Here is a 27,511-nt window from a genome sequence, read left to right as displayed (position 1 = left end):
CTTCACTGAAAAGCCATTAAATGGCCCATAATACATATTAAGTACCAATATGTTGAGAAATATTTTTTTAAAGAAATAATTTCAAGTGTCAATTTCATCAGTCAGTGTCAATGAACAGACGGCTTACAGTGTGACATCATGCCCCATTATAGTGGTCAACGTTTTTCCCCCTAGACAATAATGGAAAATGTTCAATACATTTTTGTAGTCAAGACTGTAATATTTAAATCATAAACTTGCATAAACTGACTGCTGATATGCATTGAAGTAAAACGTGTGAGTCTAGCAGCATGCAGTATTCTCTATAGGGAAAAAAAATAGTCGTTGGATCAAAGTAAAAAAAAGGACTTGTTACAAGTAATCGGTAATTTTTCAAACTTTTAGATATTAAATATCAGAATAAATACAAAACAAAATTAAATTAATTAAGGGCGTGGCCACTTGAGCGACAGTTGGATTGCTGCTGATGTCACTACCAGCGTTTGTCTGCTGTCTGTTAGCGTCGCGTCACCTCAGCTAATCCGCCTCGCTGCACATTTTCGTTTATCCGCGAGTGACGGATAATCCGCCAAAATGGCAACGGCCGGTTCCGCCCACTTTGGGCTTTAAAAATGCTCTTCAGAAACACCATAGATATAAAAATAGACATCATATAGAGACTAGATGCCCTATAGAGAGCCTAAGTCCCCCCCCCCCCCCCCCCCCCCCCCCTCTGCTTCCGGCTCATGGGACCTTATTTCGGAAAAAAAATTGTATGGTAGTCGATGGCGAGAGACAACTTATCTTTTTATTCTGTCTGAACTGTGCCCTGAATTACACATATGATGTTTGTCAATTTAAAAGATAATTATGAAAGTCAAGAAAGTCACAGTTTGTCATAAAACAGAAGAGTAACATTTAGTTTTATGTGAAAATCACTCAATGAACTACATCTCTCGTCTCGCACTATGTACGTCACCAAGCTCGTGTGTGTGCAGTCTGGTACAAAACACACAGGTATGACGGCGTAACGTTACGATTATAACGTTAGTATTAGGGACCCCACATAAGAAGTATAAAATAGACTCAGATATTTGTATTTTAGTAAAAATAATAATGGCAAATCTAATTAAATGCATTTAATGGATACGGTAAATTTCGTGAATTAATTATTTACAATCATTTATATTAAGTTTGTTGCCATGTCTCTTTGAAATGTAAACTCCCGCCCCACATCTAAAGAGCGCTGTGCGCGTGACATCGGTGACAGGACTGCTGGATTGGTGCCTCTTCGGTGAAGCTAATTTTAGCTTTAAAAAAAAACAGAGAATAATAAACCTCCACCCACATTGCATTTCTGTCAATAGATCCTCAGAAATATTACACATTACACCTTTGAGTTAATAATATTAAGTCCTGGTTCTACGGGAGTGCTAGAGCATCTTGATGAAAATAAGTAATAAGTAATTTTCATGCTGCTATGGCCAATGGCCACGTACACATACACGCTGCAAAGTTTTGGGAATTACATCCGCATTTATGCGGGATTCACTCTTGAAAAAGCAATTATTGACATTGATAGCCATAGTATTGTTTGTTCCTGAATAAAGCAGCCTTTTTCACTGAAATGGTTGATATGCTGCTGACTGACTCATAACAGTGCTTTGATGCCACACACTGGACGTGACTAATGTAAAAATAGTATGTAGGCCTACTGAAATAATTAAAAAATCCCCACCAACTCACAGACTGACAGCCTGTATTTTTCACAACGTATATGTTTAATATCTAATAAACTAGTTTTTTTTTTGAAGATTTCCACTTGAATGGAAATGAGGCAATAGGTACTAATGTATTCTGTACTGTATACATAGATTGTTTATTTTAGAGAGGAATAAATCATCTGAATCTGACCCTGGCGGTCAGTGGCGAGCCAACCACAGAAATCATTGAGCGGACTGAGAGCCTGGTGTGGCCAGCCGTGGCATCTTCGAGTCCTCATTATCCTGTGCCTTAATTTACATACAAATAAGAACATACATACATCTACTGTACCTGGGTAGTGAAACGAACATATACTTTGAAGAACACACACAAACACCAAAAACTTTCACGGACTCTTTCTTTTGTTTGAAATTGTTTATTTTGGGTTCATTGTGCAAATGTGCGCTCAGGAAGCCGGCTCAGATAGGCAGGGAATGTAAATAACTGTCATTAATTGTATAATACATCTCTTTAGCTTTACTTGGGTTGTGTTGTCTGTTTTCTGCTGACTTTTTATTATTTCAGGCGCCGTAGTCGGACCTAGAGTTCTGATATTAGCCCAGTTTGATCCATAGCTAATTAATTAATTAAATTAGTCATCAGGTATACTTACGAAACCGCTAGAAGGGTTATTACACAGGCATCCGTAGTGTAATTCTGAATGAATGCATTATGTGCTGTAGTCATGTGGCAAATCGAAACAACCACACACACAAATAACAAAAGTAAAACAAATCAAATAAGTCACACTGTCTTTTAAACGCCCCAAGGGAATAACATGTTTAGGTTTTTTAGTGGATGAATATTTTGGTGGGGCTTCTATCAATTACAGACGACTGCAGATGTTCTCCAGTGAACTGAACACTGTGATGGACCAGCTGTCCAGAAAGTGTGTTTCTTGTGTGTATGTGTAACGGAGGACAATTAGTAGTCTGTGTCAATTACGGAGGCTGTGTGAGTAAAAACTCACTTCCCTGAATGCTGGAGTCTGCAGTCTTTAGCCTGCATGTTTGAGCGCCTGGAAGACCAGGACCCGGGTTTGAGTAAGACCTGGGTGAGGTATATATGTATATATAAATACATAAAGCATGTGCAAGTGTTCACCATCGATACACACTATCAGAGGTAGGAAACACTAGTGTGTCACTAAAGCAGCTGTGCAGGATTGAGACACACATCTGAGGAAGAAACTGTTCTTTAGTCTGAAACAATCTTTCAAGTCTTTAAGTCTTGTGCATCACAGACTGATGATGATGAAGATGTTCAGGTCTTCTGGTATCTGGACGTCAGTGATGTCGTGTGTTCTTGAGAACATGATGAAGGGTTTGATGAGAATCTCGCCTCAGTTTTGACATCAAAATCAACCTTTACAGGCCCGTCTGGATCACAGGAGACTAGAAATCACAAATATATATCAGATTATCCTCATTGTCGTTGTTATGTCTAACACAATCTGTCAATTAAACACAATCACACATCTGGTACGTGTGAAGACAATAATAGTAAATCTAGCAAGACTATAATAACACTCACATGTTGGCTTTAGTCTCTCCATACTGTCACATCTATGAAGTCTCTGTCCTCTTTCCTCTTGTGATTCACTGGTTTGTGTCTCATTTCTGTCCTCCATTTTTCTCTCAGTCTTCTTGTTTTCTGCTGATCTGTGATTTCTGAGGCTCCAGCTGCTGATTTTCTTTCTCCACTCCATTTGAATCTGTTCAATCACACAGATGACATAAACAGTTTAGTTAAAGTAAGATTAATGTAGTATCAAAAATAAAAGGAATATAAAAGTGCAGTAAAATTAACCATCAGCATCAGTCTTTCCTCATGTTCCAGTTAATCCCTCTATAGATACGAGGAAAATAAACTAGGCAGAGGAATCAAAGAAAGATGATTTTGTAAATTGCTAAAGTATTTTTGTAAAGTTATGAAAGTTAAGCATCACTTTAAAGCATCTTTGCTCATGAATCCTTTAATCTAAAAAACGTCATTCTGTCATTTACACAAGAAGAACATTGGTAATTAAAACTATACAGATACTTTCTTGCATGCAAAACATCACTTTATTTCCCATTACAACATGACAATAAATCACAGTTCATCAATTCCAGTACAGGAATAAAACGGTTCAATATAAAAAGGTTTTATATCAACATGTAAAAGGTGTAAAAAGCATTAAATAAGTAGCTGCTCTAATTTAGAAGCTCTATCTAAGATTTATAAGCCTTTTTGTTCACCACACTTTATGAAATTTGTCCATCAATTTAGTTTAGTTTATAGCGGAGAGACCGCGAGAAAACCGCGATGTCATCGTCCAGCTCAGTTCAGTTCTCATGACGGTGTTTATGCAGGAGATCAATAATATTGTTAAATATTAAATTAAATGTCCCCAACTAAGCAATCCAAAACCCAAAGGCAACAGTGAAGGAACCCAAACTCCATCAGTGACAGAATGGAGAAATAAACCTTGGGAGAAACCAGACTCAGTCGCTCAGTTCTCCTCTGGCCAATGAACCAACAGTGTATGATTATGATTATGATTCAGGCATTATATGTCAGAAGTCAGATCTGATCAGAGCATTCAGAAAATTATCCAGTTCCTCTGGTTGAAGATCGGAGTCACGCCGGTATGGAGTTTGTTGAGGATCAATGGCAACGGCTGTCGTGTCGATGAGGCCCGGATCCGGCTGACTACATCATTATATGTAGTCAGCCGGATCCAGGCCATATCCAGACCAGATGGAGGACCTGCGCCTAGAAACGACCACAACACATGATGTAGTCAGCCGGATCCGGCCCGTATCCAGACCAGATGGAGGACCTGCTACATCATTATATATTTTATTTTTATATTTTGCTTTGTATTGTTGTTGTTGTTTTTGGAAAGCACTTTGGTTCACCTTGAGTGTTGTAAAGGGCTGTATAAATAAATGTTGATTGATTGATTGATTGATGTGTTGTGGTCGTGTCTAGGCACAGGTCCTCCATCTGGTCTGGATACGGCCCGGATCCGGCTGACTACATCATGTGTTGTGGTCGTGTCTAGGCGCAGGTCCTCCATCTGGTCTGGATACGGGCCGGATCCGGCTGACTACATCATGTGTTGTGGTCGTTTCTAGGCGCAGGTCCTCCATCTGGTCTGGATATGGCCTGGATCCGGCTGACTACAGTAAACCTCGGGATAAACAGAGAGACTAATAGTAGCGTAGACGCCATTCTTATGATGTAACCAGTATATCAGGTATTATAGGAAGTGTTCCCGGTTCCGGCTGACGTAGATTATGCAGCTTAATAATCATTTAACTGATTTGAATAATTGAAATGTATAATGTTCTATGTCTATGTCAGGTCAAAGAGATGTGTTTTTTGGTGTTAAATAGGAGAAGGATCTACCGCCAGCAGTTGATTTTAATTTTCTGATTCTGATTTTATCAACTAGCTAGAATTTTGAGATTGCAATAGACGTGAAGGACTATAATGCGTTAAGAGCTCGCTCAAGTACTGGGGAGCTAAACCATTTAGTGCTTTGTAAGTGATCAGCAATATTTAAAAATGTATATGATGTTTAATAGGGAGCCAATGCAGTGTTGACAGAACCGGGCTAATACGGTCCTACTTCCTGGTTCTGGTAAGAACTCGAGCTGCTGCATTTTGGACCAGCTGTAGTTTGCTTATTAAGCGTGCAGGGCAACCACCCAGTTGAGCATTACAATAATCTAGCCTTGATGTCATGAACGCATGAACTAACTTTTCCGCATTTTTCAATGAGAGCATATGACGTCATTTAGATATATATTTTTAGATGAAAGAATGTGGTTTTATGGATGAAAAAATTTGGCTTTCAAATGTGAGACATTCAAACCAATCAATCAGATAACACAACTTCCCCCACCGTACTAAAGTTGTGACCGTTATCAGACCATCTCTGTACACACGTATTGCTCACTGTCAGCACTTCTGTGTCTTTAGGGACTCAAAGTGGCCCTTGTGGTAGAAAGAGTGTGACGGATATGTTCTGAGTCACATGATGTTCTGAGTCACATGATGTTCTGAGTCACATGTTGAGTGGAGCACCTGGCTTAAGAGAGTTTGAAGATGGCAGTTGAGCAATGCCTTGTGCAGTGGAAAGATTTGGGAAGTTAATCCCTGCACATCTCCTAAACAACCTGTGAGGTAAAAGGAACATTTCATTGATTTGCCTTGGGATATATGGATCTTTTGGAAGTTGGTGGATGTTCAGAGAAACTACCTATGGTCCAAACGGCAATGGAGGACAGATAATTTCTCTGACTGACTGGGACAGATCATCAACTGACTGACTGGGCAAAAACCAAACAAGTATTGTTTTTTTCTTATATTTTTATGTTGGGTTTTCAGTTGAGACTGTTGACCATGATACTTTGTACGTATTATTTAAAGTGCTGAGAAAGCTCTTTTTGAACTGCACAGTGGACTGGTTGCTCAGTGCTGGTCTGAATGGACTTAAAGGTCTAAGTGCATGTACCAGCACCTATGCTGGATTGAAAACTCGGTCAAGAACTGTTAATGTGGACTTGTGACACTGGGGGTTTGCACTCTAAATGAGTTGAAAAGGAATTAACTGAATTTGAATGAATTTAACTTTTGAATGAACTGATTTGTTTGTGTTGAAAGATTTTAACATGTTAAATGAGCCCCATTGAGTATTTGAATTTCTGGGCTATTTTTCTTCAAAATTTAATAATTTTTTGGTTTCTGGTTTTGTAGGGTTTTTGTTTACATTTGTGAACCATGAATGTTTTCCCCTGACTGAATATTATATTGCTCAAAAAACTAATAACAGTCTATATGAATTGAGCCTGTTGCTGGTTGTGTAGTAATTATTCATCCACATATTAAGGGTACCAACTTTTTTTTATGTTTGAATCCTTTGTATGGTTGACTGACTTTAAAGAAATTTAGTAGGTTGAAACCCCTGCTTGGCAAATTAATTAGGTCAATCCGTTACAAGAGGGGGTTGAAAAGGCAAAGCATGTCTGTTCATTTTCAAAAATCTTTGATTATTTTCAACCAAAAGTCAAATCAAATTAAAACTGAGACATTTAAACCCACTCCCACACATATATATATAAAGAAACCACACAGGAAGTTTTGTAAGGAAGTGTGTCTGTGTGTGATTTTCATCTCTTGTTGTCGAGTGGAGGTCTTGTGCAGGTTTAGTGTTGGTTTAGTGTTATTCCGTGCTGTTGTTGCTCAACACTGAAAATAAGCCGTTAATGCTACATTTAATGCGAGGGTTTTTTGTATATTTGATGATTGCGATTCTTATTTTGAAGATTATGTTTTATTCTCACTGAATTCCGTACAGCATCTGAAAGTTGTGTTTGAGAGCGGTTCACGTGTAAGTGGAGTGTTTTGCGAGTTAACTTTTTGGATTTAGGTCATCCTGTGGTTTAAATACTTCAGTGCATTATATGTCTATTTTTTTTAATTCATAACAGCAACACAACTACATTACACAATTAGTCATTCTAAGTCTACATTTATGCAAAAACAAAAAAACAAAACTCCATGAAAACACAGCAAACTTGATTCAATATCTAATAGTTCTGTCTAAACACTAGCACTGGTTCTCTATCCAACATGAACATATAGTCATAGCACAATAACTGTCTAATATTAACACCAGCTGGATTGCAAAAACTGCATTACTTGTAATGTTTCAGTTATTTTGCATACAATAGAACATATGAAACAAAATCATAAAACAGTGTTTCAACAGCTTTTGCTTTTGAGGAGTTCATCATGTCTGATCTTGTTCTGAAGCACCAGCACTATTATCAGTCATAACACATCTCAAGGTTATTAAAACCTTCATTGATGAAAAAAACAAACTTTTCTCACAGCACATCAACCAGCGAATGACATGTTTAACTGTTTAAAGCACATGCAAATAATGAACTTTTGTGAATTGCAGTTTCCCATTAATGTAACTTTATTTCTGCGTTAACATGTGATGTGAAGTGCATCGTGTTGTACGGAGACGGAGACGCCAGAACTGAACTGACAGAATGCACTAACACGATACTACGATATTTCTTCAAAAGCTGATCGTGGAGACATTTTAATCGTGATATCACCCTCACACACACCTAATCTACTGTTCACTCCAGCTCCATCTCACACACTTCTTTAAATGTGTTCACTCTTTATGTCTTCATGTGTTTCCTCCTGATTTAGGCTACATCTAATTTAAACAATGACAAGGAATATAGTGACAAACAATGATTAACCTTTTAAAATATTACAAACGTTCAATAATTTACAAGTAGCAGCTATCAGCGCATTTATGGTAAAATAGCAAATAATCAGACAAAAAAGTCAGAAAATAAAGCTCTTCGGTAAAGTTGAATGATTAATTAAATCATGTGTTTAGAAACATGTTTCTCACCTGTGAGAAGAAGAGAGATGACTAAGATAAAGTCATGCGGTGATAATCCTAGTCTCAACAGTACACACACTGCTGATCTCACACTATTTTATATGGGCTTACACACAAAGGCGGAGTCAGTGGACAGATGAAGCATGGACTCGAGGCTTTGTTAACATGCTTGTGTATCTTTATCAGATCGTGCGCACATTAGATGTGTAATCTATGTAAATCTGATGTTTGCTGTAATTGTTTACGTCACATCGTGTCATACTGCTATGTTGCTCGGAACTGCACCTAAGAATTTCACCCACTGTTGCACTTGTGTATATGGTAGTGTGACAATAAAAGGATTTGATTTGATTTGAAATGAAATCGCGTGACATGAAAAACGAAAGCCTATATAGGCAAAATGGCACACTGAAGCGCTTAGGGAAGGTTCGCAAGTGCGTGTCTAAAAGTGGAGAGCCAGATCTACAGAGAGAACGTTTGTAATATTGTAAAACAAGTGTTATAAGTATCAGTAGCTTCAGATATGTGTCTGCATCAGGTCAGTTGGCATGATTGTTCTTCCTATGTGGAGTAGCGTATGAAATTAATGAAAGTAGCCAATAAACCCTTTCGTTTAAACATGCTAATGTAAATACGTTTTATATAGCCTACATTAGTTCTGTTGTGTTTGTTTTATGTTTGTTCTGAGATTAGACATTACTTTTTTCCTCACTGGATTTCCTAACTTGTAATAGGCTATTCTACACAACATTCGGACGCAATAAATACATTAAGGCAATTCTAAGATTTTGACGTGAATACTAAACTCTGTCATTATCATATCATTATCGCCTCCTCGGGCTGAATAACGCAAGTGTCACGGTTTATGGATTCACTGTCTCGCCGCTGTAGTATGTCAGTGTTTGGTGTGCGTTAAGTGTGGCCGTGGGTGGCTCACTCTGTGGCCAATAAGATATTCTGTCCCACAACATTGATTACTTTCACTTTCATTTTAGCGTGATTTTGGGTGGAGCGTGTCAATTAACAACGGAAGGAAGTTGTATTTAAAGGGATTGTGAAGTACCTGAATTTGGAGCGTCATCCGTTTGTTTGCACATGAGGTTTGCCAGTATGAGTGATGATTTGGTGGAAAGACGGCGTGCGTGTCAATCAGCTGTTTCATGTGAAACGTAATATGTCTGGTGCGTGACTGAAGCAGTGCGCTTCCAGACCGACCGTCGTGAGCTGTTCTGAAGGCAACGCGGAAAACTGCTTGTCCACCTATCTTGGTGTCTGATGACCCGCGATACTCATTGGTGCCTACAATATCTGCAAACTTGGTCAGTACCTCTGCGCGGCCATTACACGCACTTCTATCCATGCACGCACCCACTCACATAGCTTTCATATTCGCACATTATGTGTGCTTATTTAAAATGATTGTGCTGTTGATTTAATGTTGGTAATTTACCACGAATTTAATGAGATGTTTATCCAATGTTTTCTTTTTTATTTCTCTCTTTTTTTCCTTATGGACAATTTCGTTTTTTGAATGAATGTGGACACGAATCTGCAAACGTGGATAGCGTGACGCGGTCTGTTCCCGGCACAGATCTCGACGACCAGAGACCGCTAGTGTGAATTTCACTTCTGATTGTTTTTTTTTCTCCTTTTTTTTGTGGGTCCATTTCGTTTTTTTTTTGAGTGATTTATGATTATGAACATGTGTGGAAAAATAAATATCCCTTGCGAACTGACCTTTTTCTGGGATTATTATTATAATTTGTTGTGTAACAGGTGGTTACCTTTTCTGCTATCCTGGGTTAAGTTAATTGTTTGACAGGTTTAATCCTGTCTGGCGCCTGAACTTTTCTTTAAAGTCATTTATTTGTATTAGGGAGGCAGCCACCGTTACAACTCTATACACGATCTGATTGGGCCTGACCAGTTTTTGTTTTTTCCAGCTCGAAAGTTAACGGAGAGTTTCTAGAGTACACTTGCTGCAAAATAATTTTTGCTGCTGCTAGGGTGCGTCTAGATTTCTAGGCTAGCCAGGAGCCATAAATGATTCTGTACAAAGCGACATACATGCATATAACATAATTAACTTTTGAGAATGTACATGAGATTAACATTTGCATGAGCTTTAAAGCCTAAATGTATGCCTTTCATTTTCAAAAAATGTTTTAGTAAACCCATTCATCGAGTGGGTTCCGTGCGCTGCACACACACTCAATTAGTGGGAGTTAATAGTGTTAACTGTTGCCTTGAGGTGGGGTAATGTTTTATTTAGTCCAGACAAATCCAGATCCCGTTGGCAGACGATTACAGCGGGTTTACAGCCAAATGACACCCAGAGGATACAGACTTTGAAAAGTCTTTCAGACACTGATGGGCAGATTACACACAAGCAACAAAAGCACCAGAATGGGAAAGCCTCAGGCCCAGACGGCATCTCATCTGCTTGTTTAAAAGCCCGCGCTGACCAACTGGCCCCGGTCTTCACGCAGATCTTCAACAGATCATTGGAGCAGTGTGAAGTTCCCTGCTGTTTCAAGCACTCCACTATCATTCCGGTCCCCAAAAAACCCCAAATCACTGGACTTAATGACTACAGACCTGTCGCTCTCACGTCTGTGGTCATGAAGTGGTTTGAAAGACTGGTGCTGGCCCACCTGAAGGACATCAGCGGACCGCTGCTGGATCCCTTTCAGTTTGCTTACAGAGCAAACAGGTCTGTGGATGATGCAGTCAACATGGGACTGCATTATATCCTGCAACTGTAACCCCCTTCACCCGGGTCCCACTCGACCCGCTCCGAGCGGGCCTCGAACCCGGGTCTCCGGCATGAGAGTCAGGCGCTCTAACAAGGAGGCTAAAGACTGCACCCACTAGCATCTGTCGCTAGAGAACCTTTTGAGATCAGAGGAGTGAGGTTTACACGCACAGCAACTACTAGCTGGCCTCCGTTACACTCACCCCCCTAAACCTCACTCCCATCCGGGTCACGGCACCAATGTAACCCCCTTCACTCGGGTCCCACTCGACCCGCTCCGAGCGGGCCTCGAACCCGGGTCTCCGGCATGAGAGTCAGGCGCTCTAACAAGGAGGCTAAAGACTGCAGCCCCTAGCATCTGTCGCTAGAGAACCTTTTGAGATCAGAGGAGTGAGGTTTACATGCACAGCAACTACTAGCTGGCCTCCGTTACAAAACATCTCGACAGACCAGGGACTTATGCAAGGATCCTCTTTGTGGACTTCAGTTCGGCCTTCAATACCATCATGCCTGATCTTCTCACAGCCAAACTGACCCAGCTCTCCATACCATCCTCGATCTGTCAGTGGATCTCCAGCTTCCTGACGGAACGGCAGCAGCGAGTGAGACTGGGAAACACACATCCAGGACTCTCACCACCAGCACTGGCGCTCCCCAAGGGTGCGTTCTCTCCCCACTGCTCTTCTCCCTGTACACTAATGACTGCACTTCTAAAGACCCCTCTGTCAAGCTCCTGAAATTTGCAGACGACACCAGGGTCATCGGTCTCATCCGGAACGGGGACGAGTCTGCTTACAGACTGGAGGTTGAACAGCTGGCTGTCTGGTGCAGTTACAACAACCTTGAGCTGAACACGCTCAAAACAGTGGAGATGATCGTGGACATCAGGAGGAACAGCTCAGCACTCCCCCCACTCACCATCATGAACAGCACTTTGGAAGCAGTGGAGTCATTCGGGTTCCTGGGCACTACCATCTCTCAGGACCTGAAGTGGGACAATCACATTGACTCCATTGTAAAAAAAAGCCCAGCAGAGACTGTACTTCCTTCGCCAGCTGAGGAAGTTCAACTTGCCACAGGAGCTGCTGATTCAGTTCTACTCAGCCGTCATTGAGTCTGTCTTATGCACTTCCATCACTGTCTGGTTTGGTTCAGCTACCAAATCAGACATCATGAGACTACAACGGACAGTCCGGACTGCGGAGAGGATCATTGGTGCCCCCCTGCCATCCCTCCAGGACCTGTACTCCTCCAGAGTGAGGAAGAGAGCAGGTAAAATCATCACAGACTCCACTCACCCTGGACACCACCTGTTTGAACTGTTACCGTCAAGACAGAGACTCAGATCACTGGCCACAAGAACATCTCGGCACAGGAACAGTTTCTTCCCACAGGCCATTTCCCTCCTGAACAGTTAACACTCCTCCCAAGGCATATGCCTGTAAGTGCAATACTCCCACTGTTTAGTGCAATATCCTACAACTCAGGTGATACTTATATGTAGATTTATTTATTTTTAATATTCAAAACACTGTAAATATGTTTATAATCTGAAATGTCTATTCTGACTAAACCCAACTGTGATACTTTTATTCTCATTTATTTTTTATTCTTATAATTTGTAGTATTATGTTTCTTGTTGTATTTGTATATATGCACTGGAAGCCTCAGTACCAAAACAAATTCCTTGTGTGTGCAAGCACACTTGGCAATAAAGCTCTTTCTGATTCTGATTCTGAATTACACCAGAATCCAGGAGTCACTGCAAAAGATCAGTAACAATGACAATACCAACACAAAAAAAACAATAAAACACATATAACACAAACCAGTGTCTTACTGCACAGGATTAATCAGGACACTGTGTGTGAAGATGGACAAACTAGAGAAAGCCATTCTGTGTAATATGTGGAACATCTGCAGTTTCCACAAGACTAGCACTGCTTTACAGTTGACCTGGATTTGCTGTTCATTTGATAAAAGTGTGTTAGTTGTGTGTGTTATTGTATGTTTTGTATTATATTAGGTATTATTTCTATAGGTTGAACAATAGGCCGATGTGTTTCAGTGACCGACACAGAAACTGTAATCTAGAGATCCAGAGCTGACGACTGATATAATGATAATATAATGATGACATTTAATCACTGAAATATCATTTGTACAGTCAAATACGCAAATATCAGCTGATTTATCAGTCAATATTTCATACAGTCACTGTATACTCAAATCATCTCAATCACCTTGATCTTACTTTATTTGTTCATCTTTATTTTAGTGTGTCTGGTTTTAAACAACCTTTCACAGTGATCACACTCAACAGATTTGATCATATTCCTTCTTGTAACTCATAACATTCTCGCGTCTCTTGGTATTACCTGTGTCCATATTATATATTGAGGTTTCACTTGCTGCTATGGTTGCGGGACTTACCACTTTCAGGGGAAATCACCTTGATCTTATTATTAGTTTAATTAGTTATTTATTATTAGTTTAATTAGTAAATACAGTCCAGACATGCATGCGTTTTGTGGAGGAGTTTCTCCCGGTCACACAAACTTTCCCTTTTGGTCCTTCACACCAGCACACACTTTCTGTCTTCAGCACACACTTTCTGTCTTCAGCACACACTTCCTGTCTTCAGCACAAACGTCCTGTCTTCAGCACACACATCCTGTCTTCAGCACACACTTTCTGTCTTCAGCACACACTTTCTGTCTTCAGCACACACTTCCTGTCTTCAGCACAAACGTCCTGTCTTCAGCACACACATCCTGTCTTCAGCACACACTTTCTGTCTTCAGCACACACTTCCTGTCTTCAGCACAAACGTCCTGTCTTCAGCACACACATCCTGTCTTCAGCACACACTTTCTGTCTTCAGCACACACTTTCTGTCTTCAGCACACACTTCCTGTCTTCAGCACACACTTTCTGTCTTCAGCACACACTTTCTGTCTTCAGCACAAACGTCCTGTCTTCAGCACACACATCCTGTCTTCAGCACACACTTTCTGTCTTCAGCACACACTTTCTGTCTTCAGCACACACTTCCTGTCTTCAGCATAAACGTCCTGTCTTCAGCACACACATCCTGTCTTCAGCACACACTTTCTGTCTTCAGCACACACTTCCTGTCTTCAGCACAAACGTCCTGTCTTCAGCACACACATCCTGTCTTCAGCACACACTTTCTGTCTTCAGCACACACTTTCTGTCTTCAGCACACACTTCCTGTCTTCAGCACACACTTTCTGTCTTCAGCACACACATCCTGTCTTCAGCACACACTTTCTGTCTTCAGCACACACTTCCTGTCTTCAGCACACACTTTCTGTCTTCAGCACACACTTCCTGTCTTCAGCACACACTTTCTGTCTTCAGCACACACTTCCTGTCTTCAGCACACACTTCCTGTCTTCAGCACACACTTCCTGTCTTCAGCACACACTTCCTGTCTTCAGCACACATGTGTCATGTTACTGTCATCATCTAAATCTGCTCTCCATCAGCTCTGAAAGACCTTTACCTTTAGAAACAACAACTTTAATGCAGTCAGGTTAATTATATTGGAGTGAGATATTAAATAATCTATTTGCCTCAATGAATGCAACTGCTTATTTAAAAAAAACCATTATTATTAGTTTAAAAAAGCAGCGTAACTTTCAATATATATGTTTGTGAAAATTATTAGTTAATAATTAAATGTAATCCCAATGGATTGAAATTGTATGTGCAATTCAAATACATAAATCTTATGTTTAGACACAATTTTTTTTGAGTGTATTATGGAATGAATGAATGAATGAGGCATTTATATAGCGCTTAATATGGCGTTCTTTTTTTAGTCAAAAGTTATGAGCGTGTAAGACATGCTCACGAGCACATTATGTTATTTCACACGCGCAAAAATGAACCTTCAGCTGGCATGATAAAAGTACTCGCGCACAAATTCAACAACGGAGAGGTGTACAGGTAGCTGCGAGCGAGCGCCTGGCATACTCTCATAGGTTAACTCTGCTTGTACAGTGGAATCCTGCTCGCGCGCAGCGGCTTCTGCTCGCGGAGTGCTGTTTTGCTCGCGCAGTGGATTTCTGCTCCCTCGAGTCTACATGACTTTTGACAATTTGGGGGCGGAACCAAGGAGGGCACTGACCCTCTTATGATTGGTCACTTTAATCGTAATCACAACCACAGGGAGATCTTTGTACCTTGATGGACAGCTCTCATTACAGGAAGTCAGAGTCAAAGGATCTGACGGAGTTTTTTTTTTTGTTTTTTTTTTTTAAATGAATTTAAACTGTATATAAAATCCTTAAAAACTTTGAAAGGTCCTAAAGCACAAAAAATATATGATACCCTAAAACACTTCCCAACTAAGATAAATGGACGAACAAAGACTGAATTCTCCCCTTATGTCATGTTATATTATAATTCCTTACCGTTTATTTATTAAAATGTTTATTTTGCTTACAAATATCCTTATTTTTGTACTAAGACTACATTTATATTCTTGTTGTATTAAGAGCTGCTCCCTCTGACTATATTGTCCTTGTATCCTATTCTAAAGAAAAGGAAGTTATGCAGCCATGTTTGTCTGTAAATCTTGATATTTCAATAAAAAATAAAAAAAAACTCCGTCAGATACTTTGACTCCGTGCTTCCTGTAATGAGAGCTGTCAATCAAAGTACAAAGATGTCCCTGTGGTTGTGATTACGATTAAAGTGACCAATCATAAGAGGGTCAGTGCCCTCCTTGGTTTCCGCCCCCAAATTGTCAAAAGTCATGTAGACTCGAGGGAACAGAAATCAGCTGAGCGAGCAGGAATCCACTGCGCGAGCAAAACAGCAGTCCGCGAGCAGAAGCCGCTGCGCGCGAGCAGGATTCCACTGTACAAGCAGAGTTAACCTATGAGAGTATGCCAGGCGCTCGCTCGCAGCTACCTGTACACCTCTCAGTTGTTGAATTTGTGCGCGAGTACTTTTATCATGCCAGCTGAAGGTTCATTTTTGCGCGTGTGAAATAACATAATGTGCTCGTGAGCATGTCTTACACGCTCATAACTTTTGACTAAAAAATAACGCCATAGCTTTCATATGTACTACTGTACACTCATAGCGCTTTACAATCATGTCGGTGTCTCAATCACCAGCAGTGAGCAGACACAGTACAACAGCGCCAGTGCGCTCACCACACACGCACACGCACACAGACACAGACACGCACACACACGCACACGCAAGCACACACACGCACACGCAAGCACACACACACACACATGCACACACACACACACACGCACACACACAGACACACACGCACACACGCAAACACACACACGCGCACACGCAAGAACGCACACACACACACACGCACACGCAAGCAAACACACACACACATGCACACACACGCAAACACACACACGCGCACACGCACGCACGCACACGCAAGCACACACACGCACACGCAAGCACACACGCGCACACACACACACACACACACACCAGCTGTCGGTGGTGAGGAGAGAGAGTGATAGAGCCAATTCAGTGGATTGGGATTTTTTTGGAGGCCATGATTGGCAAGGGCTAATGGGTGGAATGTGTCCAGGAATGTGTAGGGGTTACACCCCAACTCTTTTACGAGAAGAGTCATGGGATTTTTAATGACCACAGAGAGTCAGGACCTTGGTTTTACGTCTCATCCGATGGACATTAGGCTACATTCTATATAGATTTATATATTAAGTTTAAAAAGATTTAGCTACTTCATTTTCATGTCAATCTGTGTTCGTTTAGATCTAACCTGGTTACAGAAAAAACTGGTTACACGTTCACCCAACTCTGTTGATGGCACTACTTGTTTAGTCCTTTCCATTCACATAACTAGGGTCTTCAAAACAATAAACAAAGCTTTTTTTCTTTTTTCCAAGGTCAAACCTGTGCATTATTTTAGCATTAAGCATGAAGAAATGTTTCGGTTTGACATCAACACTAAACCAAACACTTCTTTAATACTGCACCAGATTTGCTCCAAACTGCTTTCTCTGTGTCTGAAGCAATAAAGACTAATTCTCAGAAAAATCAAGGTTACAGTGATGAATGGTCCCGTCCATCTGAACCTTTCTGTAGCATGTTTCAAAATATCAAATTAGTAAGAAAAGAGCGCACTGCATACATTGAAAAGTAACATAAAAAACCCCCCACAAAAACCATTTGTGAGCAATTGTGAAGGTTTGTCAATTTTGTTTAGCAAGTGATGTTTTTATCACTCCACTAGTGTCTCATTCAGATAACACTATTTTGTTTGTTGGACTCTTTGAGAACTGTCAACATCCAGTGTTTATATAAATGCAAAATCAGAACTTAAGTGGTAGTCTTTCTGCTTGAGAGTGTTTGACTAAATTGATATTTCTTTTAGTGCAACTTTACAGCTATCTATGATTTCAGTTTACACAAAGTATCAACATGTAAGTTGAATCACTAAGAAAATAAGTTATGCCGTACAAACATCGTTTATGATGCATACAGAATACAGAAAACTCAAATCATGAGCCATTTGTAAGTTTGTTACACGTTTGTAAATATGGTTTTGCAAATGACTGTGTATTACTCCACTAGATTTAGTGAACTTGTTGAGATGACACTGTTCACATTCGTTTTGTCTTCACCTAAAACTAAACACAGACCAACAACAGTGATAGGGTCATAAATCTACCAAAAGAGGGTCATAAATCAAGTTTATGAAGGTGTGTGTTAATACTATTAGTGTGTTAAAAGTTGTATTATGAAAAAGGTAAAAGCATGATGCTAATATACTTTTAATATATTTAAAGATAGAATTTTTTTTAGTATGTTTGCAATGTACTATTCAAAAAGAGAATATTTCAAATCCAATAAAGTACTTTTTTTCACTGGATACTTACTTTAGTGAACTGAATTATAAGAAAGAAAGTACACTGTGTTCCTCTTGTGAACGGGTTTGATCAGAGACACTTTAATGAAGTGTTAAGAAGCAATACATCTAAAATCATGGCAGAAACACACCAGCAAACCCACATTTTATTTAAAATTTTAACCCAAAGGCTGGGTTTGTTCAAATTTGTCCAAAACAACCCAGCATTTCTTAGTGTAGTATGCATGGTTCAGTTTAAGCTCAAGTTTTTCCCCAGACAGAAATATAGTGTGTATATGAACACGTTCAGGAGCAAATGACAGTGTGTGAACTCAAAACTTCAACAACAGAGCACTGTCACACAGAGAGTGTTTTCTGAAGATCCTGAACACAAAACTGGGTCTCTTCTACACACAGCACATTCTCACACACACACACTGAGGAAACAGACCGTGTGTGAGTTTTCCACGACTTCCTGTTTGTGTAAAAGTAGATCTAAAACATGTCACAGTTCTCTGTGTCACAAGGTGTTTAATCTAGGCTTAAAAACACACTCTGGTTTGGTTCAGTGTGTGCACCATCATCCACATACATGTGAACTCATACACTAATAGTAATTTGTTAAAAATGGTTAATTTTGTTGTGACATATACATTCAATCAACTGCAGGACAATAAGTGTTCTCATTAACAAACAAATGTTTAATAATGGCAGATTTATTAAAAATAATAATTAAAGATCAAATATAAATTCAATTAAATGTATATACAAAGGATATTTTACAGTTTTTCTCAGTCGCTTTGGTGCATTTCTCACATCACTATTTACATTTGCACAACAGTTAATGCAGTTCTCAAAACAATAAGTACTATTAGTATTAAGTAAAGTTTCATTGAAGGAGAAGTATTTTTACTTGAGTATATTGTATTACTCTTCCATCACTGTTGCGACTGGTTGGCAATCTCGACCGACTTTGTAAAGTGTGTCAGGATATTTCTATGCAAATGTATGTGATTTTATTAAACCCGGGGAATATACGACATCTTTCGCCTCTCCTCCGCTCCGACACACAGTGTGGTGTATACAACATCTTTTGCATTACAAGTTTCATTCACATTAGAATCGTGTGATTCTGAAAACCCCTGATATCTCTTCTCAGTCATTCTCAGACCTGATGCTGTGGGCGTTTAACAACCAGACAAAACGTTCAGGAAACGAAAGTTCATGCAGTGACTTTTTAAATCGTGCTGGTATTCAGCACTGGTGGTTGTGTGATGTTGCTTAACTGTGGGTTTTTTCTTTCTTTTTTGTAGATTTCTTTGTAAGCCAACGATGGCTGGGTTTCCCTCAATGTGTGGATGGTGGTTTGGCTTTATTTGTGTTTTCTTCTTTTTCTGTGGGCGTGCAGTGTGTTTGCAGTGAGAGCATCTGTGTTTGCCACTCTTAGGTAACCCGTGGCTATCTGTGGGTTGTTTTTGTTTTCTTATAAAAAAATTTTTGTTCGTTTCTTTTCATTTATAATTTTTATTTTATTTTATTTGCATTTGTATTTGCATTTATCCTCCATCACTGTCTGGTATGGAAACTGCTCTGCTGCTGACAGGAAGGCGCTGCAGCGAGTATAAGTCTGCTAAGAGAATAACAACACATGACAGCTTTCCTTCCCTAGATGACATCTGTGTCAGCAGGTGCAGAAGCAGGGCATCATATATCATGAAGGACTCCACTCACCCGCGCACAACCTGTTTACCACCCTCCCCTCTGGCAGAAGCTTAAAGCAAGAACACAAGGCTAAAGTGCAGCTTCTTTCCAGAGGCTGTGAGGATGATGAACTCCTCGACTTAGAGCTCCTCCTGCCCTCTCCACACTCACTGCTGTACTGCACATGACACTTTAATGATGTCACACGCCTTAATTATGGTTTTGGATTTTGTTTATTATGGTTAATGATTTTTAAATGTTTTTATATAGGTCTATGTTTTATGTTTTATATAGGGTCTATCCTGAATTGTAATTTATTTATTCTAAATTTACGCTGCTGGAACTGGACTGGACGGGACTGGACGGGATTGGACTGGACTGGACTGGACTGAACTGGACTGGACGGGACTGGACTGAACTGGACTGGACGGGACGGGACGGGACGGGACTGGACTGGACTGGACGGGACTGGGCTGGACTGAACTGGACTGGACTGGACTGAACTGGACTGAACTGGACTGGACTGGACTGGACTGAACTGAACTGAACTGGACTGAACTGGACTGGACGGGACTGGACGGGACTGGACTGGACTGAACTGAACTTGACTGAACTGGACTAAACTGGACTGGACTGGACTGAACTGAACTGAACTTGACTGAACTGGACTGAACTGGACTGGACTGAACTTGACTGAACTGGACTGAACTGGACTGGACTGAACTGGACTGAACTGGACTGAACTGAACTGGACTGGACTGAACTGGACTGGACTGAACTGGACTGAACTGAACTGAACTGAACTGGACTGGACTTAACGTCTGTCCCACTTTTTAATATGTTTAATTATTTGAATAAAAAATATCTGTTGATTGAAGCTGCAGCGCCTGATTATTTACCCGTTGTGGGTCATGATGTTATAAAGGAATATATATTTGTTCTGTCCATGCATGGTTTAATTTAGTAAATCTTATTTGCAGCACTTCCACAAAAAATAAAATGATCAAACTTGACATTTGCTTTTGATTACCACCGTTTTTGATAATATATTTGTATTAAATCATAAAAAGAAACATTAATTGTCTGAATAAAATACATTTTATAGGACTTATTATTCTTAAACATTTTAATAAATTATTAATGTCAATAATAAGTTGTTAATCTATAATTCATTATCAATTATTGAATTTAGTTGATTAGACATTATTGAAATTTTAATAAACATAACATTTAGTTTGTTATAATACAACCATTTGTTCAACCAAAAAAACTGTTTTCATTCATTAAACTTTCATTTTAACAGAGGATAATAATAATAACCACAATCTAATAATACCGTTTATTTTATAATTGATTAATACCGTAAACCGTGAGATTTTTAGACCGGTACTTGTACTTAAGTAAAGTTTCATTGAAGGAGAAGTATTTTACTTGAGTATATTGTATTAATCTTCCATCACTGTTGCGACTGGTTGGCAATCTCGACCGACTTTGTAAAGTGTGTCAGGATATTTCTATAGAAATCTTTCTTTTTCAGATAGTCATCTCATGAAACCCCAAATATATTCTTCTCCTACAGCAATGAGCAGACTGAGACAATACTGTCAGAGTTTGAGTCAGTCCTAGTTGTCATTTCATTATTTCTTGCAGCAAAACACACTAACACACTTCCATGGGTTTGATAGACAATCACACGTCTAAACTTATTCTGTCTTTACTCAGAGTGTGTTCTCCTCTAATGTCAGTGTCTCTCGATCTTCTCTCGATCTCTTCATTTGATTGATTTTGTAGCTGGCATCCACTTGTTCTCTGATGCTTCTACTTGCATCAACATATTTCTTAAGTAAATTTTACTTATTGTTTTTTTCAGTGGAAATATCTGTATATGCAATATGTAACATACAGTAAAAACACTGATTACATCAATGATTACTGTAAAAGACAGATTCATATCAGATGCTTTCAGAAAAACGTCTATTTAATCCAAACATATACTATATAAATATAAAATGCATTCATACACATTCATCTTTACTCTAACAGCGCCCGTCTAAACCTTGGTGTGGTTTTTGACTCTGATCTTAAATTTGACCGGCAAATCAATTCTGTTGTTAAGAATATTTTTTTCCATCTTATATCAATATCAAAATGAAAGTCTATTCTCTCTTTTGAAGATATGGAGAAGGTTGTTCATGCCTTTGTGTAATCCCGTTTGGACTACTGTGTGTGTGTGTGTGTGTGTGTGTGTGTGTGTGTGTGTGTGTGTGTGTGTGTGTGTGTGTGTGTGTGTGTGTGTGTGTGTGTGTGTGAGTGTGTGTGAAAGACAGACTTTAATGGGTACTAAGGAGAGAGAGAGAGAGAGAGAGAGAGAGAGAGAGAGAGAGAGAGAGCATTGCTCCTGTGTTAATTAAACTACATTGGTTACCCATACGATACAGAATTCATAAGCGTTGTTGTATGTTTTTAAGCCCCTGCATGACCTATAGCATCAGAGTATATTACTGATTTAATCAGTCGCTATTTAATCCAGTAGATCTCTGCGCTCAAATGATCAGTTGCTCCTCATGGTTCTGCGATCTCTAGAAACGGTTCAGTGGCAAATGATTACATTACATTACATTTACATTTATTCATTTAGCAGACGCTTTTATCCAAAGCGACTTACAAATGAGAACAATAGAAGCAGTGAAACTAACAGTAGGACAACAATACGCAAGTGCTATAACCCCTCTCAGTTTAATTTTAGTGCAGTTTTTTTTTTTAAATAAATAAATAGAAGAGAAGAGAAAGTGTTAGTACTACTGAGTCAAGTGCTGCCGAAAAAGATACGTCTTCAGCAGTTTCTTGAAAGTAGCTGACTCAAAAGCTCAGGTTGAGTTAGGCAGATCATTCCACCAACAGGGAACAGTCATGGTGAAGGTCCGAGAAAGAGATTTTGTGTTTCTTTGAGATGGTACCACAAGATGGTCCATGATGTTTCTCCTCCTTCTCTTCCTCTTTCTTTTACTGTAACGTTGTCTTCCATTTTTGTTAAGGACAGGTAAACTCACATATTGCCTTTTTTAAGTTAAGCACCAAGTCAAGTCTCCTTCATTTATACAGCGCTTTTAACAATATAGACTTTCAAAGCAGCTTTACAGTGATTACAGTAACAGATTGTTTTGGCTTCACAGCAGCTCTAGAATAAAGTTATTGTCCAGCTAAAGTTAGTTTTGATTGATTCACGTCCGTCATAACGATCATTGGTTATTAACTTAGGATCCGCTAACACGACACTAAAACCCTTACAGTAATGCGATCCGGCCGCTCATTCACACACAACAGTGTCTGGAGCTCGAGAACACAAACCTTGAAACCGGTTCCAAGGTGCAAGCGCTGAATAATTTAAAAAAATAAAAAAAATAATAATAATCTCCCCACACACTTCAAAAACACAAACCTGTGAAAACGCAGACGGCGTGCACATGCATTAGTCTGTGCACTTGAATCTATATATATAGGCTATATGTGCAGGCGTGTGTCTTTACAAATTGACCTCAACAAACTGCGCTCCTGTCTGGCCTTAAAAATGAATAGCTAATACAGAATTTGTTTTATCGCTTCTGCGTGTCCATGTGAACCGGAATATTTTTGACAACGTTTATCTGTGCTGAGGTAAAGGGAAGGACCTGTGTCTGCACTCGACCGTGTTTGATCGGTTCATATGAGATGTATTACAGTAAAGATGGCCACTGTTTCTGCTCTCGCTACAGATACTCGTTCTTCTGAGGCGTCCGCTCTCCTGAGCTTCATTTATCAGCAACATCGATCTCTAAGATCTCTAAGATGAGCTTATTCCTACTCTGTGTGGGTCCTTTAAGAAACAGGTATAAGCTCCTTCATGATCACTTTGGGGAAGCGTCTCATTATAAGAGGCTTTAGTAGGAAGATCCTTTTTTAATATCAAGTTCAAGTTCAGTTTTAATTATTTCACATTTACAACAGTCACTAGACATTTATATTAACAGCAAAGACACAAAATTACCAATAACACACAATAAAACACAATAACACACAATAAAACACAATAACACACAATAACACACACTCCCAATAACACACATAACACCCAATAACACACATAACACCCAATAACACACATAACACCCAATAACACACAATAACACACATAACACCCAATAACACACAATAACACACATAACACCCAATAACACACAATAACACACATAACACCCAATAACACACATAACACCCAATAACACACAATAACACACATAACACCCTAACACCCAATAACACACAATAACACACATAACACCCAATAACACACATAACACCCAATAACACCAGACACCTAGTGGACATAACTAACTTTACTAAACTATACTATACTATACTATACTATACTATACTATACTATACTATACTATACTATACTATACTATACACATACTTGACTCAATGAGGGCCTTTTGTACACTAAACACACATCCAGATGCTGAGAGTGATGTTTAGATGAATACCTGATGCGCTTTCCTCTCAATAACTAAAAAACACACATCTGTATGAGTGTGTGTTATTGTGTGTTATTGTGTTTTATTGTGTGTTATTGTGTTTTATTGTGTGTTATTGGTAATTTTGTGTCTTTGCTGTTAATATAAATCCAGCACAATACCAGCACAATATTATCAGCATGAAACAGTATGTTATAGGCACTATGTATTTTAATAATAGGCTACACTTTACAAATAATATATACACAACAGATCTGATTATTTTGCAGTTTTGTTTTATTTTCGTATTATATTCTGGCAGTTTCTCTGACTCTTATGTGACCTCGCCACTGGTTTGCCATATCAACCATTACTAGTGTCAGTTTAATGAAAGTTAAGGAATTATCATACATCAGGAGACCACATATGAAATCATTAATCACAATATGAATCAGAGCAACTTCCATTAAAATGAACACAAATATGGACACATTTAATGGCATATATTTCAGAAACAGAGAGATGATTCCCTCAGACATTTACTGTTTGGATTATGAGTGATTGTTTTATTCACAGTTCAGTCTTTCATCATTAAAGCTTCTCCATCTGACAATCTTCACAAGCTTCATGATTTCAGTGCTTTGTGTCTTCATCTCTCTCTCTCTCTTCATGCGTTTACTCATAGTTTCCATCTACTGTCATTTAAACAATCAAACACATAAAAAGAGATACGATCAATATGAATCTGTTCTCTCACGAAGAAGTGAGAAGTCATCAGTGGAGTTTCGTTTAGTGGAGCTCGTAACCCGACTTCACTGAGTAAACGCTTATTCTGTCAGTCTCCAGATCTGTGTTTCTAGTTTCCTCATCTACACTGTGATCAGCCGCAACCCCAAACACATGCAGCAATTTATTCCTCAAGAAATGCACATTTGTCAAGCAAGTTCAGTGGAGCAAGAAGACAGGAAACTGACAGAGAGAAAGAAAGTGTGTTTTCCTCCTCGTCTCACACACCCGTCCCAGAGCGACACCACAAACACCACACTCACTCAATAATGCATAACGTCAAGACACCAGTGGTTTTTACAGTACAGATCAAAGCTTCACCGTGATGACATGAAAATAATACAACAGTTTGTTTGAAATAATTCCAAGTTTGTTTCTTGAAGAAAATTGTGTCGTCGTCCACCTGAAGTAAGGCAGATCAATAATATTGTTGAATATTAAATGTCCCCAACTAAGCAAGCCAAAAGTAGGCCTATTCATAAAGTATTCATAAAAGTATACAGTACAGTATTAATCTACATGTAATTGAGGGCATTCTGAAAGACTGCTTATGTGTTATCATGAACATGTCAATTTATTATAAAACAACAAAAGTCAATGACATTTACAGAAGAGACTGGACTGATCTTATACTGTTTCTGTGAATCACTATCTCAGCAGTTTACAGCTCATTTAGCCTTAGATGTTTATGAATATAATCTCTGGAACAGAGTTTCCGCTAGAAAAAAATGGTGCCGGTCAAAGTGACCGGCAGAGGTTTCGTTTTACGGACATTTTGATGATATGCCGGTCAAATATCGCCTCTTAATTAGTCAAGTTGAGGAAAACTGGAGGCAGTCTATGTAACTTAAAAAATGACATAATCAGGCCGTATAGAATGCAACATGTTATTATTAGCTTAACTTTCAAATAGACGGGAAAAAACATGAACGTCCGATTGGCGTCAATCAACGCCAATTATTTTTTACTCTGGTTTCACACACATTCACTTTTTGAAACATTGAGGCACGGATGTACCTAATACAAATAAATAAAACATCTCCAGTTAACTAGCAGATCATTCCAAGTACTCCTCGCTGCAGACTGTAGCGCGGTGACGTCACGTATATACAATACGTCACGTACGTACGTCACGTATGTGTTACCACGCATGCGCATGCGCGTACGCGGTTACGCCACGTGTTTTGACGTCCTGCGAAACGCATGCGCAAATTTTACATATTTTTTTTAAATGTTAATGTATTAAAAAAACTCTAAAGTAATAATGAAAGCAGCAAAAAGGAGTACAGCGCACATCCATAGTTTTAACTATGCCTGATTTAAGGTAAACTTTCAGAGTATATATTGTGTAATATCTGTGTAATATTTTTTTAAAGTTTATTTTCACATTCTGCTGCACTTCACTTTGTAAATTACAAGATTACTGTAAACATTGATGGCACCTTATATATTTCTTATTTTAATCATTCCCCTTTAATAGTTAATAATTGATTATTTTTTGTGCATTGTATAGGTTATCATAAAACGTTTATTCCAATAAAGTAGTTTGAATTAAACCAACTACATACCGTACATTGTCAATCTTAGTATCCAATATTATTCATGCCAACTCATAAAACCAAACTCATAACAGTGATAACTTTTATTTCAAAACAAGTGTACAAATACAGATAATTACATACATCTGTACACACACACACACACACACACACACACACACACACACACACACACACACACACACACACACACACACACACACACACACACACACACACACACACACACACACCTACTCAGCTTGAAATTCCCCTCCATCATTGAAAAAACAATCAACTGAGCAATAGCCCTCCACCTCCTTATCAGAATAAAATCCACGCAGGACTCCCCTTCTGCCATCACCCACACACCCAGGTGGGCAGTCCTTGTATAGTGCATCGCAGTGCAAGCACAGAGTTAACGAGTACGGCACCCGGAACTCTTGCTTGTATTGTCTGGAAAATGCACTCCAGTTCACAACACCTAATTTAGATAAAATACAGAACAAACTATATTGAATAATTTTAAAGAAAGGCATTAACATAGTACAGAGTCATACAAGGTATTTAAAAAAAAAAATTTTTTTAAACAAAGTTATTGGCTTCGTCTGTAAATTACCTAAGAGACATTTCTTAACAACATAAACTAGTTTAAAAAAAGTGTGTCAAAACAAACTTTAGTTTGGCTTGAGAAAGCCTATCCTGAAAGTTTGAAATAGTTTTAAAAGCTTGAAGTTTTAAAGGCAATACAGTCTATCAGACACAGACAGAGAGACAGATAGACATGGCAGATAGAGATAGATCGATAGAGAGACAGATAGATAGGAAGAACAGACAGATAGATGGATAGATCGCACAGACAGATAGAAATAGATGGACGGAAAGACAGACTTTCTCAAGTACCTTTTACAGTACTCACAACTTAGATTTAAAGAACTTACTGTCAAGCCATACAAAGTGGGCCTCTTCTCTGAATTTGGGCTTGCTGACAACGTCCTTGAAAACCTTGCACGTCATTGAAAGTCTCCAGAAAGCCACATCGCCGTCGTCTGTGACAACTCCCATCAGGATCCGCCAGAGGATGTCAGATGGCATCTGTCCAAAGTAGCCAAGAAACAGTCCAAAATGTAACTTTACATACGACTTATTAAAAAGGGTAACTGATAGATTGACAGGAGT

The 27,511-nt window shown here is 39.1% G+C and overlaps 1 protein-coding gene and 1 long non-coding RNA gene across 2 annotated transcripts in view; one reads left to right on the top strand and one right to left on the bottom strand.

Annotated features, from left to right (window-relative positions):
* Positions 1-2,505: 2,505 nt before the first annotated feature.
* LOC143730774 (uncharacterized) overlaps positions 2,506-27,511 on the bottom strand; it is a 251,597-nt gene continuing 226,591 nt past the window's right edge. The window contains exon 5 of the mRNA XM_077221363.1: positions 2,506-2,900. The gene's annotated coding sequence lies outside the window, so the exon portion shown is untranslated. The remainder of the gene's footprint in view (positions 2,901-27,511) is intronic.
* On the top strand, positions 9,139-9,903 carry LOC143730788 (uncharacterized). The gene is made up of 2 exons (XR_013200623.1): positions 9,139-9,486; positions 9,733-9,903. It is a non-coding gene; the product is annotated as an uncharacterized LOC143730788 (long non-coding RNA).

This window comes from Siphateles boraxobius, unplaced genomic scaffold (genome assembly GCF_051911475.1).
Source record: "Siphateles boraxobius isolate OS27281-9 unplaced genomic scaffold, OSU_SipBor_1 81, whole genome shotgun sequence".
NCBI classification, from domain to species: domain Eukaryota; kingdom Metazoa; phylum Chordata; class Actinopteri; order Cypriniformes; family Leuciscidae; genus Siphateles; species Siphateles boraxobius.
The sequence above is the reverse complement of the archived record's forward strand: the minus strand, read 5'-3'. Positions and strand labels throughout refer to the sequence as shown.